Consider the following 15,291-nt stretch of genomic DNA (forward strand, 5'->3'; position numbering starts at 1 on the left):
ATTGTTTGAGGAAAGCACAAAAAACAACAGTCAAGTCAAGTCAAGTCATTTTTATTTGTATAGTCCTTAATCACAAAGAGTCTCAAAGGGCTTCACAGGTTATTACACATAAGCAGTTTAGGTTATTCATATGCTATAGAGAAGAAGTGTGTTTTAAGCTTAGATTTAAACATTTCCACTGAGGTTGCAGATCGGATATCAGGGGGAAGAGCATTCCTCAACACCGGTGCCTGGATGGAGAACGCTCTCGAACCTGCGGAACACTTCTTGGCTCTTGGGATCACCAGAAGACCGGCGCTCTCAGAACAAAGGCCTCGGGCCGGGACATAGGGGGAAATCAGATCTGAAAGATATGAGGGGGAAAGTCCATGTATGATTTTGTATAATAATAAGAGAACCTTGAAATCACATCTTAGGCTAACAGGGAGCCAATGCAGGTTAGCCAAAATTGGGGTGATGTGATCGGACTTTTTTTTGGTCCTAGTTAAAAGCCTCGCTGCGGCATTTTGTACCAGCTGAAGACTCTTCAGTCTGGTCATCGGAAGACCGGAGAGTAATGCATTACAGTAATCGAGATGGGAGGTAACAAACGCGTGAATTTTAATGTCCGCATCCGACTGAGACAGTATAGGACGAATTTTAGCAATGTTACGAAGATGGAAGAAAGCGGTTCTAGTAATTTTCTTCACATGTGTTTTAAAGGACAGATCGGGATCAAATGTGACACCTAAATTTTTAAGTGAGTCACTGTGTGATTTGACATTTGTCAATGTTCACAGCAGTTTTAGAGAATAAGTCGCGGCATTTAGATGGACCAATAACTAACATTTCGGTCTTTTCAGAGTTAAGACGCAAGAAACCGAGTGACATCCACTCTTTTATCTCAGTAAGGCAAGCCTCCAAATTTGCACAGTTTAGTGTGGCAGATTCCTCCATCGGGAGATATAGTTGAGTGTCATCTGCGTAACAATGGAAACTGATGGTACTTGCGAATAATATCACCTAATGGAAGCATGTAAATGCTGAAAAGAAGGGGGCCAAGCACTGAACCCTGCGGAACACCACAGGTAACACTAAAGGGCTCAGATGTCATTTCGCCATATTTAACACAGTGCGTCCTATCTGAGAGATAGGATCTGAACCATAAGAGGACAGTTCCTGAGAGACCAATCCATTTTTCCAACCGTTCTAGTAAGATATTATGCTCCACTGTGTTAAAAGCAGCACTAAGGTCCAGCAGCAGCAGCAAAAGTGATGAAGCGCCAGAGTCCATTGCCCGTAAGAGATCATTGGTTACCTTAATCAGAGCTGTCTCAGTAGAGTGGTTAGCCCTGAATCCTGATTGCATTGATTCAAAAAGATTGTTCTTGGATATGAAATCATTCAGCTGCTGTGCCACTACTTTTCCAAGTACTTTAGAAAGAACGGTAGGTTTGACACAGGTCTATAATTACATAAGCTTTCTGGATCAAGGTTGGGTCGTTTCAGTGTCATTATTTTTATTATCAAGTATTGATGTACACAATACAATTGACATGATTGAGATTTTTTTTTACACCTGCAGAGAAGGCCTTGCAGGCCCTTGCGGCCCACCACTGCCGTAAGTCACCCTAAATATTATGAGCATATGACAACTCACTGGAAGTGAAATTCAACAAAACTTGGGAGCAAGGTCAACAGAGGTCTTATCCCCAATATATAATTCTTGTATAGAGACATATTATTGCAGAATGTGTAGTTTTTTGCCCTAGCATTTCAGTTTGTGTTTACATTAACGTTTCAAATGATAGATCTTCTCCATCATTCAGTTTTTGCACATTTAAAATCAATGAATTATGAGTGCTTTTTCTCAAACAGATGAAACAATACTAAAAATCGCAATCATATTATATTTTGCCTGAGTCACCATATGACACGTTTGCCCAGAAAATAACCCAACAAGTTACTAGTGTGCACGTGAAGAAGCAAGCTCAAGTGAAACAGCGTTAAATTTTCAAGCAGTTACATCATATATGACATATTCTCTTGGCAGATGATGACTGCAGTCTACCCTCATTTTCTCATACTGTCATATATGTTTGTTATTCTGCTGTTTTTGTAATGTAATGCTTGTCATTTTCCCATGATACAGTCTGTGGAAGTAAAATATCCCTAAAGGGACAAATAAATTAAATCCAAATCTAACCTGCATAGAAACCTTAAAAACCTGCATGTATACACACGCACAGATGGTAGTCACATATGATTTGTCATTTGTTTCTCCAGACTTATGAATTGAGTTAAATTATCACATTTACTAAAGAATACTTGTGAGTAGAGTGAAAGATTAAAGGGTACGGTATGAAGTCATGTTCTCAGAGAAAACATATTTAACTCCATATAGAGCGAAAACATGTAAATTAACAACTTAAACCTAAACTTTAGACCTTTTCTGAACGACTTTATTTTCCAGACACATAACGGAATGACCACTACCAATTATCACTTCCCCCCTTACATAATATAAGACAGATTGTTTTAAATTAAAAATATATTTATCCCTAAATCAATGTCAACTTTGTCTTTCCAATTTGTAATTTCCTCATCTCATCTCATCTCATCTCATCAGCTGCACCGCTTATCCTCAGTTGGGTCGCGGGGGTGCTGGAGCCCATCCCAGGAATCATCGGGCAGTGGGCAGGGGACATCCTGAACGGGTTGCCAGCCAATCGCAGGGCACAGAGGGATGGACAACTCGCTCGCTCATTCACACCTAGGGACAATTTGGACCGGCCAATTCACCTGAAATGCATGTCTTTGGAATGTGGGAGGAAACCGGAGTGCCCGGAGGAAACCCATGCAAGAACGGGGTGAACATACAAACTCCGCACAGGAAGTCCGGTAACTGGATTTGAACCCACACAGGAGGTTCCCAAGACCTTAGAACTATGCCGCACACGCGCTATCCACTGCGCCGCCGTGCTGCCCTTGTAATTTCCTATTTGTGCAATATATAGAAGCCAAGAAGAGGACAGCGAATACTGGTGGTCTCGTAGTACCAACGGCACACAATAAGTGCCTGATCATCCATCCCTAGAAGTAATTTGGAAATGTCAGTTTACACAAATTGGGCACAAAAATGTCTAATTGTGTATATTCTGAAAATTGTAAATTTTAAATAAATAAATAAAAAGACAGTGCACACACAGGTCGGACTACTACATTAGAGTGAAAGAAATAAGACAAAGAGAGGGAGAGAAAAGGAGAGAGGATGGGACAAAGAAAGAGGGAAAGGGGGGAAACACAAAGAGAGAGAGAGAGAATGTGAGAAAAAAAAGAGAAATAATGAGAAAGGGGGGAAAGAAAGAGAAAGAAAAAAATCCGAAGAGAAATAGAAAGAGAAAGCGATAAGGAGAGAAAAGAGAAAGAAAGACAGAGAGAAGGGGGAGAAAGAGAGAAGGGGAAAGGAAGAGAGAGAGAGAAAGAGAAAAAAAGGAAGAGAGAGCAAAATAAGGTAAAAAGACACAGATAGAGAGGAAAACAAAGAAGAACAAAGAAAGAGAAAAAGAGAGACAGAGAGAGTCAAAAAGCGAGAGATAGGGAGAGAGAGAAAAGGAAAGGAGGAGCTAAAGAGAGAGAGAAAAAAATACAAGTATAGCGTTTGTGAGAGGCACCTGGCTTTGGTAACATTAAGTGGACATATTTCAACCTGCAGCTCGTTTTTCTCTTGCGCTTCCCTCAGCGTTGTCTCGCGGGCCGGATTCAATACTTTAGCGGGCCTGATCCGGTCCGTGGATGGGGAGAGAGTGGCTGTGAGGAAGGATGGCAGAGCAGGGAGTGAGTTCAGCATCCTGAGACATCAGCTGTGAAAAAGAAATTGACAACCGGAAGTGAGTGACCAATAGGGGCAAGGTCAAGATAGAGAGAGCGGGAAAGAAAACAAGAAATTTCCGAAAAGCAAAACTCAGAAGTTAGAATTTTGTCAGAAATGTCATCTACTGCACCTGAAAACTAATATGATGACCAAGAACAAATGTACTTTTTCTTGATGAACACAGCTATAGGACAACAGTTGTTCCCGTCAAAAGGAGACATAATCAGGTGATTCAACTTTTTGGAGCCCCCGCTGTTTTAAAATGGCAATTCCTCACTAGAAAACCAATGAGGTGGTTCGCTCCAGTCCCTTGCCTGTGAGACGTGCAGCACAATCTCCAACCAACTCTTCCTCCTGGCTTATGAAAAAGCTTGGTATGCAGAACTGTTGGAGCCCTCCATAGCTAGTTTGTTTTTGCAGCAAAATTTGATGTATAAGTCAAACAATTTGTCAAGAACCCACTCGAGGTGTTGCGGAAGCTCAGTGTAGAAACACTGATAGATGGATAGATAGGTAGATAGATGGATAGATAGATAGATAGATAGATAGATAGATAGATAGATAGATACTTTACTCATCCCCTGTTCAATGTTCATGAAAGGTTATATGGTCGCATTTTCAGTTTACCAAATCTGGCCCGCTTTCTGAAAAGTTTGGACACCCCTGCACTAAGGGGAATTTCCGTTGATGTTTTTCGAAAGTCCAAGGAAGCTATTACCTTTTCGTGACCTTGTTGGTTTGATTTGACATGACTTGTACATGAAACAGTTGGGAGAGAACTTATGGGTTCCTGCAATGACTTCAAAAGTGCACAGCAAATGGCATGAGCTCACTGCTGACTCGAGCCCGTACCTGCAATGTGTCACGTAACTACGTTTTTTTGGGGCTCCTTCCCTCCATGCCTGATCTGAGTTCGCTGTTCCAAAGAAAGAAAACTGAAGTACCCCGATAGCTTCCCACACGGAACTCACGTCCGTCCTATTCCGATTAGACCGACACAAAGCGAATGTGTTTCTCTAGCTCGCTCTTCCGAACCAGAACTTTAGCATGCCACACATTGCTGCGTAATGGAAAGATAACACTCCTTGGGCAAGTGACAGTTTGGAAACTGAACAATGAGAATACACAATTAGGTCATTTTCATGCCGTGATAGAGCAAGTATTTGTGAAAGAGAATCCTACGCAGACAAAGCCCGGAGGAGGCAGGGCAGTTCAAATGACAAGTGATGCACATGACTTGATTAATGCAATTTGTTAGCTTTCTTGTTTTTTCTCCAAGGCAAAAATCCAAAATAAAAGGGAAAATATATCTAAGTGTTGTTTGTGTTAATCAGAGAAATGTAGCGGTTATTATTTATGTTTAATGATAAGGCGATTATTGTCCGTGGCCTGACTCACAATTGCTGACAGTCACGTCATGATTGTTTCAACACACATTATTCTATTATAACTGTGACCGGAGAAAACTTAATTGCCGGCTCATTTTCTGACTAAGCGTTGCTGAATCAGTGTCAAATTTGGATTGATTGCCATTTCCTAATACTGTTCATCAAAAAAAGAATTGATCAGCTTTCTGTCACAAACCAAGACAGGAAACAGGAATGAGAACCCAATCGTGTAACGTACTCACAATTTATTAGGGAGAGGAGGATTGCGCGCACACTCGATCGATAGTCACGGAAGTGGATTGAAATCAAACAGACCGGGACAAAAATAAAACAGGATCAAACACAGGTAAATTCACAGGACCTGGCATATCACACATAGTTTAGCAGGAGTTTCGCAGACGCTCTGACACCAGGCAACTCGCAAGACCGCGTTTAAGTAGTCCGGCAGCAATCTGTCAACGCGTTTCAGCTGGTGTCAGTGGGTGGGGCCAATTGGGCGCCGTGGCAACCGTGACAGAACCTGGCGCCACACGGCGGGGACCAATTGGGCGCCGCGGCAACCGCGACACTTTCCCGGTCAACGGCTCACAGATCCCATGACCGCATGGGTCGTCTGGGCACCACTGAGGACGGAACTCTGGACACCTGTCTCCACTGTTGACGGTCACTGGCCTGTTTTTGGATTATAGTTTATTTGGCACCAGTCGATTTTTTCATGTTTTCGGCCCAATTATTTTTGGGTTTTCCTCTCCTCCCACAACCTTGGACTGTGTCCTGGATAATTATCTTGGTCAGCCCTGATGATCTTGTGAAATGACCATACCACTAAAGTTTCCGTCTGCGCACAGTTGACAACAGTTCTTCGTAGGGTCCAAAGGGCCCTCTGATGGTGTTGCGCACTGTTTTGTTTGTCACATTGGCTATGTATCTGATACCTAGAAGAAGAGATAGAGAGAGAAAGAATGAAATCCAAAGAGAAATAGAAAGAGAGAAGGGGAGAAAAGGAGATGGCGAAAGCAAGAGAAAGAGAGAAAAGAGAGAGAAAAGGAAAAAAGGAAGAGAGAGCAAAAAAAGGTAAAAGACACAGAGAGAAATAGAAAAATAGGAACAAAGAAGAGAAAAAGAGAAACAGAGAGAGTGAAAGTGCGATTGATAACGAAAAGGGCGAGAGATCGAGAGTGGGAGAAAAAGGGAGGAAGAGAGAAAGAAGGAGAGGGAGTGAGCGGGAGAGCGAGCGAGAGATAGAGAGAGAGAAAGAGAGAGAGAGAGAAAGGACAGCATTTGTAAGAGGCACCTGTCTTTGGCAAGATCAAGTGGATATATTTCAACCTGCAGCTCGATTTTCTCTTACACTTCTCTGAGTGTTGTCTCGTGGGCGGGAGTCAATCCCTTAGCGGGCTTGATCCGGCCCGCGGGCTGCCTGTTTTACACCCCTGCTTTACACTCTAACACTTATGAAGTTGCTTCACTTGACACATTTTAAGTAGGCTCCTTAAAAATCCCCATAAGCAAAGCACTGGTCTCTGCAACTTTGTTAATGACAATTGAATCGTCTATAGACATGAGAATTTCCTTTACAGTCTCTATCAGCATAAAAACAGTGATTTAGGCTAGTTTAGGGCTAGTTTTCACTTGTTTGTAAGCAAAGAAGCTCAGCTCACCTGCAACCTGAGTACAGAAAAGGCTAATCAGGAACTTATAAGCCCAATGAAAATAAGTGTCTGTGAGGACCTATGTTTTCTTTTTGCTTTTCTTTTGTTTGTTTTTCCCCTAGCTTTTTCTTCCTTTTTTTTGGCATTTTTTCTTTTTCTTAGGTTTTCCTGCTTCCCTTCCTTTTTCTCATTTTCCTTGTATTCTTTTGATTCTTCTAGCCTTTTACTTCTGATTCCTTCCTTTATTGTTGTTATTCTTTTTTTCTCTCTTTTTGCCCTCATGGTATCTTTTTCTTCTGTTGTTTCCTTTTTCATTGTTGTCTTTTTTTTCTCAAAATAACTGTTTGCTTAATGTTTCTCATGATAACTGATGTGAAGCATCAGCTCGTTTGGCGTCAACTGCCAGGGACTCTGATAGGCTCCCTGTCAATATTTAAATCCACGTTTATTTGTCACTTGTTGTCTGTCCGTCTGCGAACTTCAGTTTACTCTAGGCAGGCTTTTCGACGCTGACTCACTCCTGTTTTGGCTCCCGTCTGTTTCCCAGCTTCGACCCGTTTTTTGCTCTTGACCTGTTTTTTTCCGCTCCCGACACCGCCAGCGCTCGCATCAGAGCGACCTGCTCCCCGCAGCCAGCGGTCACCGGATCGTGTGTGCAATCCTTTTCCTTCTTCCCTATAAAACTGAGAGATACGTACGCAAGTGGGTCCTGTCTCTGTTCTGGTCCTGACAATGTTACATCATATTTTTTAATATATAGATAAAAGCAACAAAAACAACCTGAAGAAGCTTTTTGGAACCGAAAGAGCTGCTCTTTTTCGTGAGCCAAGCCAAAAGAGCTGATCCACGAAAAAGACGGAATTTCCATCGCTTCGAGCTTATTTCAGTTAGAGGAGCTACCAGGTAAGGGCAGTTACATACCTGTCAACCTGTACGTTTTTGCCGTACAAAGTACGTTTATTATGCATTTTAAGACGTGTACGACCTACAAGAAAATCTGTACGGAAAAACGCAAATTTGTCAATTATGGGTACAATCCGGTAAACACCGACTATCACGAAACGGCAAATCAATCAAGTCAAACGAGTTCGCCGCGGAAGACTCTATCTCGGTATAGTTTTTTTCCCGTTACTTACGAAGCGAGCGGTTTGATGCTACTGTGCGCAGGCGTCTGCAGCCTCGGATTGCTTTGGTAGTTATGTAATGAAAGGAAGTCCTTCTCTTTTTAGAGAACCAGCTTTTTCGGCTCATTAAAGAGAGCCGGCTCTCAAACGCTCACTTGCTTTGTTGCATTGTATTACGAATTATTATGTTGTATAAAGAAGTTAAGAAAAAAAGGAAGTATAAAAGGAGAAAATGAAAAAAGACAGGTTTTTGGTTATCCCTTTAATCAGTATATTACCAACAATTTAATGCAGAAAATGAATGAATAATTTGAATAAGAAAATGTATTATTCTACTTAATTTTATTTGCATGTATTTTTTCCTTCCACGGTGAACGTCCAAGCTACTTCATTTTTGAACCTTTTTTTATAATAAACCTCATTCATGTCGAGCAACTCAGTATCTCGCAACAAAATGTTTATTAACAATATATATGATATATCAAAACACGTGTACAATACAACATGTTAAACTACATAAATAAACACGTTTGAAAAAAAATTTGCTGTAAGAATGTTTTGTATTTTGTAAGGGGAAATACGACATTTTGTAAGGGCATGGAGCCGTGAAGGTTGACAGGTAAGGACAGTTAATTGCTAAATTTCGCAAACACGCACAATTGGGGAAAAGCCGGACAGATGACCAGCAAAAAGTGAAAGATGATTGGAATGAATTATAACAGTTCTTCTTTTAACACCTTTATTTTTCTTTTCCTTTTCATTTCTTTTCTGCCCTCTATCGAACCATTTTATGGCTCCAGAAAAGAAGGCGTGTTGGTGGGTTAATCCAATTTAAAATTTAGGAGGGGGGAATTCCCCCAGATGGTAAAACTCACCTTATCGGCTCCGATGTTGGGGCAAGTGTTCCCTGTTCCCTGTAATCTTCACAAAGTCTGTGAGCTTGGCTTAAAACCAAACATCAATCCCAAGTGTGGCAATTAAATCATTAGCAAACATGTTAAATGCTTAATTATTTTTGACTTTTGAATGAATTGACAAATGTACTATTAGAAAGGTGGTACGGCCCACAAACGTCAGGTGTTTTCACAACTTTGACATGAGATTTCCATTTTTTCAAAGTATCTTTTGTTACATAATACCAACATTTTGTGGCTTTCTTTAGCTGGTTGCACAATACAGAAGTGTATTTAATCACACTTTTTAGTGAAAGCACAATGTTGGCCACGAGATTGACTTGATGTATTTGGAAATAATTTGAATGCATCACGAGACCAATTAAAGAGAGACCCCCCCACCCCAAACATCTTCTTTCTCTCCATTTGAAGACCTTTGCCTGCCTTTTCCCCGGCTTTTAAAGAATAAAAAAAAAATAAAATAAAAAAAAAAATATATATATATATATATATATATATATATATATATATATATATATATATATATATATATATATATATATATATATATATATATATATATATATATATATTCTTTTTTCATTTTGCTTATTTTTTTCCCTAGCTTTTGACTTATTTTTCTCACTTTTTACTTCTTGTGTTCTCTATTTTCTTCTTTCCATCTATCAGTCTTTCTGCACTGAGCTTCCGCAACACCTCGAGTGTGTTCTTTTTGTTCTTTTCTTGCTTTTTGTCTTTTTCTGATTTTTTTCCACTGCTTTCTTTTCATTTTCTCTATTTCTTTTTTCCATTTTGAGGGTGTTTTTTGAGGGAGTCTATACCCCCAACCCCTATTCAAATTTAAATCATTTTGTGCATAATCTTACATAATCATTGTTATCATATGCAACAAAAGCAATCTAAAGAGCCGTTAGGGAGCTGAAAGAGCAAGCTCTTATTAGTGTCCCGAGCCGAAAAAGCCCATTCTTGAAAAACTTTACTGACTTTACTCAACTTCGTGCAACTTCGACATTGACTTCAAAGTACCGCATTTAAAACACACCACCAAGTGAACCCGTGTTGTTTTTACCTGCATACTGCAATTTTAGATACATTTGCTGCTGATTAAGCCATTTGAGGCCTGACTTTTATGCCCTGTATAGATTATTTTTTTGTGCGTAGGCATCGGCAGAGGGCAATTGCGCACGCTTGCAGTTTAGAGGGAACATTGGTTGGGGTTGGGCTGAATGTGGCCAAATAGCTGATTAGAGAATGAATGCACGAGTAAAATGTTAGATAATGCAAGTAACAGTCAAGACATTTTTTTATTTGTATAGCCCTTAATCACAAAGACTCTCAAAGGACTGCACAGATTATTGCAAACCACAGACTATTATTACACCATCCCCTGGTCTAAAACCTACACGAGGGCAAGGAAAACCTCAAAAACCTCAATATGAGGAAAATGAAAAAATCTTGAGAAAAGACCGCACATGTGGTAATCCCCCTTCCAGGATGACCAGGCTGCAATGGATGTTGCAATAACAAATAATACACATATATTGTCATAAAAAAATATAGGTTATTCATATGCTATAGAGTAGAAGTGTTTTAAGCCTAGATTTAAACATTTCCACTGAGGTTGCAGATCAGATCTCAGGACTTCCTCCTGAGCATTCTACAGCATGTGGGCCCGGATGGAGAACGCTCTCGAACATGCGGAAATCTTCTTGGCTCTTGGAATCACCACTAGACCAGCGCTTTCAGAAGGAAGGCCCCGGACCGGAACATAGGGGGAAATCAAATCTTAAAGATATGAGGGAGCAAGTCCATGCATGCTTTTGTATAATACCATGAGAACCTTAGAATCGCATCCTAAGCTAACAGGGAGCCAATGTAGGCTAGCTAAAAAGTTTAATGAGGTCAAACTTTCTTGTCTTAATTAAAAGCCTCGCTGCAGCATTTTGTACCATCTGCAGACTCTTGATTTTAGACTTCGGGAGACCGGAGAGTAGTACATTACAGTAATCGAGACGGGAAGTAACAAAAGCGTGAATTATAATCTCCGCATCTGACTGAGACAGCATAGGACGAATTTTGGCAATGTTGCGAAGATGGAAGAAAGCTGTTCTAGTAATATTCTTCACGTGTGTTTGAAAGGACAGATCGGGGTCAAATATGACACCTACATTTTTAACTGAGTCACTCTGGGTTATCTTACATTTGTCAATGTTTGGAGCAGTTTTTGAGAACAAGTCACAGCATTTAGATGGACCAATAACTAACATCTCGGTCTTTTCAGAATTAAGGTGCAAAAAGTTGAGTGACACCCACTCTTTTATCTCAGTGAGTAACAGATACATGTTCAAAACTTGCCCAAACCCGACTTTGACATATGCTGGTGTTGTGCCTAAATTTGACTCCCCTGCAAAGTCTGACTCCCCTTTGCGTGAATTATGTTTTTCACGCTTCGTTTCTGACAGACGTTTGCATACGTGTCAACCTGTACTGTTTTGCCGTCCAAAGTACATTTTTTATGCATTTTAAGACGAGTACGACGTACGAGGAATTCTGTACGGAAAAACGCCAATTTGTCAATTATGGGTACCATCCGGTATACACCGACTATCACAAAACGGCAAATCAATCAAGTCTATCGAGTTTGCCACGGTTGCCTCTATCTCGGTATCGTTTTTTTCGTTGCAAACGAAGCAAGCGGTTTGATGCTAATGTGCGCATGCGTCTGCCGCCTGGGGATTTCCCTTCATGCATCATTCTGAAAAAAAAAATTTGGTGTACGATTATTTTGTATTTTGTACCGGAAAATACGACAGTTTGTACGAGCATGGAGCCGTGGAGGTTGACAGGTATGCATTTTTCACGATCGTAGTCCCTCTAATGTGTTTATTCGGGAACATTAATTGGCGTGATTAAAACAAATAAATCAATCTTAGTCGATAAAATATGTTCGTTAAGATATATGCAAATGTCACCACCACCGAAGGCGACACGTTAGCTAAACACTATAATATTCACGAACACCAATACTTGTAGATAAGTAGGCTTAATTTGGTGTACTCTAGTAGGCTTATTGTAGAATATGTCACCACAGAGACTTAAGTCACATCAAGTCACTTTTATTTGAGGTGTCTCAAAGGACTGCACAGGATTACAATTACGTCTAAATCTATTCGACTCTGGTCATCCTGGAAGGAGGATTACCACTTGTGAGGCCCCTTCTCAGGGTTTCTTTTTTCCTCACGCTGAGGTTTTGAGTTTTTCCTTGCTCGCATGTTGGTTTAAGATCAGGCGATGGTGTAATTGTAAATGCTTTTAACTAAGACAAGAGAGTTTGATCACAGTACCCCGATTTTAGCTAAACTGCATTGGCTCCCTGTTAGCTTAAGATGAGTTTTTAAGGTTCTTCTGGTGTTATAAATAGTCATGCATGGACTTGCTCCCTCATATCTGTCAGATTTAATCCCCCCCCCCTATGCTCCAGTCCGGAGCCTTCGCTCTGAAAATGCTGGTCTACTAGTGATCCCAAGAACCAAGAAGAGATCCGCAGGTTCGAGAGCGATTTCCATTCGGGCCCGGGTGCTGCGGAATGCTCTTCCCCCTGAGATTCGATCTGCAACCTCCTTTGAACTGTTTAAATCTAGGCTTAAAACACATTTCTATTCTATAACATATATATAACCTATATTTTGTGTTGACAATATCTGTGTATTATTTGTTACTGCAACATTCATTGCAGCCTGGTCATCCAGGGAGGGGGATTACCTCATGTGCGGTCCCTTCTCAAGGTTTCTTCATTTTCTTCATGTTGAGGTTTTGAGTTTTTCCTTGCCCTCATGTGATTTTTAGATCAGGGGATGGTATAATAATAGTCTGTATTTTGCAATAGTGTGTGGTCTGTGCAGCCCTTTGAGATTCATTGTAATTAAGGGCTATACAAATAAACATTGGGTTCAAATCCAGCTCCAGACTTCCTGTGCGGAGTTTGTATGTTCTCCCCATGCTTGCGTGGGTTTCCTCCGGGCACTCCGGTTTCCTCCCACGTTCCAAAAACATGCATTTCAGGTGAATTGGCCGGTCCAAATTGTCCCTAGGTGTGAATGAGCGAGTGAGTTGTCTGTCCCCGTGTGCCCTGCAATTGGCTGGCAATCAGTTCAGGGTGTCCCCTGCCCACTGCCTGATGATTGCTGGTTTGGGCTCCAGCACCCCCGGGACCCTACTGAGGATAAGCGGTGCAACTAATGAGATGAGAGATGAGACAAATAAACATGACTTGACTTGCAGCATGTTCCAAAACAGAGAGCACGGCAGCACAGTGATTAGCGGGTGTGCGGCACAGTTCCAAGGTCATGAGATCGAACCTTCCTGTGTGGAGTTTGAATGTTCTCCCTGTGCTTGCGCTAAGCGGTGCAGATAATGAATGAATGAATGAATGAATGTTCCAAAACAACTTGCCTCAGAGTGGCATAACCTTTTCTTTCAACAACTCTCAGTAATTGTTAGTGAAGTAATGACAGAACTTTTTGAATTCTTCTCATTCTTTCTCCATGTACAACTTGAATTACTCAACAGTCTGGGGTTTCCAGATATTTTCAATAAGCCAGAACCGTTGTCACACTAGGCCACTTCCACAAAGCCACGCTGTTGAAACTCTGGCAGAATATGACCTGACTTTGTTTCAAAAAGACGGTCCTGAAAAAGACGTTGCTGTTTGCCGCCACCGACCATTCTTTAGTACCCCCTGGAATATATCTGTTACTGAAAAAAGAGCTTTTTACCCTGAATATCCTTTTGAAATTATATTGGGCCGGGTCGAAAGAATATCGTCAGACATTAAACTGGTCCATGGTACAGCAAATGTTGGGGACCACTGAAATACAGTACTGTATTGTATCACCGAATTGCAATGTATGTACGAAGCGCATGAGATTCTGAACTAAATGAAGAGAGAGGTAATAATTCAGTCATTCTGTACTGAATGAAGGGAAAATCATTGTGGGAAGTATTTTAGTCATTCCAAACTGGATAAAGAGAAAAGCATTATGGGAAATAATTCAGTGGTCCTGAAATATATAAAAAACCTCATGGCCTCATGTATTAAAAACGTTCTTCACTTACAATGCTTAGTTAGAGCTGAGAACAAGTGAAACAACATTTTCACTTGGCTTTGTTTGCTATTTCTCTAATATATCCGGTAAACATAGTGTGATAGTGAGATAAGACGTAATGCCTTTTCATGTATTGTCTGAATCTTTAGTGGTCGAGTGTATAGGATTCCGTGCCTTCCCCAGTGCTATCCTGTTCTCCTTGCCTGTAAAAAAAATATTGATGTCTTCTCTATTTTCAGTGTTGCTATATAGTTAAACACGTTTACAGACCAATCTGCATTGTAAATTGAAGCAATAGAAGAGGATTAACCCCCCTTTAAGATATTTAGTATACCAGACTCACCAACACCACCACTTTACGCGTGAGACTAGTTGTTCCCCCCTTAGTAATGCCTACCGATTAAAAGAAAAAAAGAATACCGCTTTTTAAAATTATTTGTGTGTGAATAAACGATCGCTTTAGATTTCTATTTTGGTTAAGTCTCCCACTTCAAACAAATCTTCGTTTTTTTGATATTCTGGAGATAGATTGTGATAAAATAGATGTCAAAGGGTCAGCATTCATAGTCCACTGTATTCTATCTATCTATCTATCTATCTATCTATCTATCTATCTATCTATCTATCTATCTATCTATCTATCTATCTATCTATCTATCTATCTATCTATCTATCTATCTATCTATCTATCTATCTATCTATCTATCTATCTATCTATCTATCTATCTATCTATCTATCTATCTATCTATCTATCTATCTATCTATCTATCTATCTATCTATCTATCTATCTATCTACCCTGGTCATAACCCTCAAGAGGGGTGACCGACAGCAAGACAAAGACATAAAAAAACAAAGAAACAAACAAAGAATTTTTTTTTAAAAGTAGCAAAAAACACATACAAAAAAAAATGGACCATGGCCAACCCAAATGCCTAAACACGCAAACAAGTTAAGCACCTCTGCATCCAAGATGGTCATGCTTTCGTCCCTCCAGATGAAATGGGACACAAGAAAGCGGCCATGTCACTCGGGTCAGAGTGACAGAACACACTCTTCTGTTCAACAGCAGGGCCCGACAGCTTTCACTGGTTTACCCCTGCCGCATCATACAGGTGCCCTGCCCATCCCTTAGAACGCGTCCAAACATCCCACTATCATTTTACAACACCTCTCCACTCATTCACATCACCAACAAGAGTTCTAGCTTCCACTACATTTAGACCTCTTTGCTGCAGTGCACTCAAAACACCAT

The sequence above is a fragment of the Urocampus carinirostris genome, chromosome 12 (genome assembly GCF_059441175.1).
Source record: "Urocampus carinirostris isolate Australia breed hairy pipefish chromosome 12, RoL_Ucar_1.0, whole genome shotgun sequence".
NCBI classification, from domain to species: domain Eukaryota; kingdom Metazoa; phylum Chordata; class Actinopteri; order Syngnathiformes; family Syngnathidae; genus Urocampus; species Urocampus carinirostris.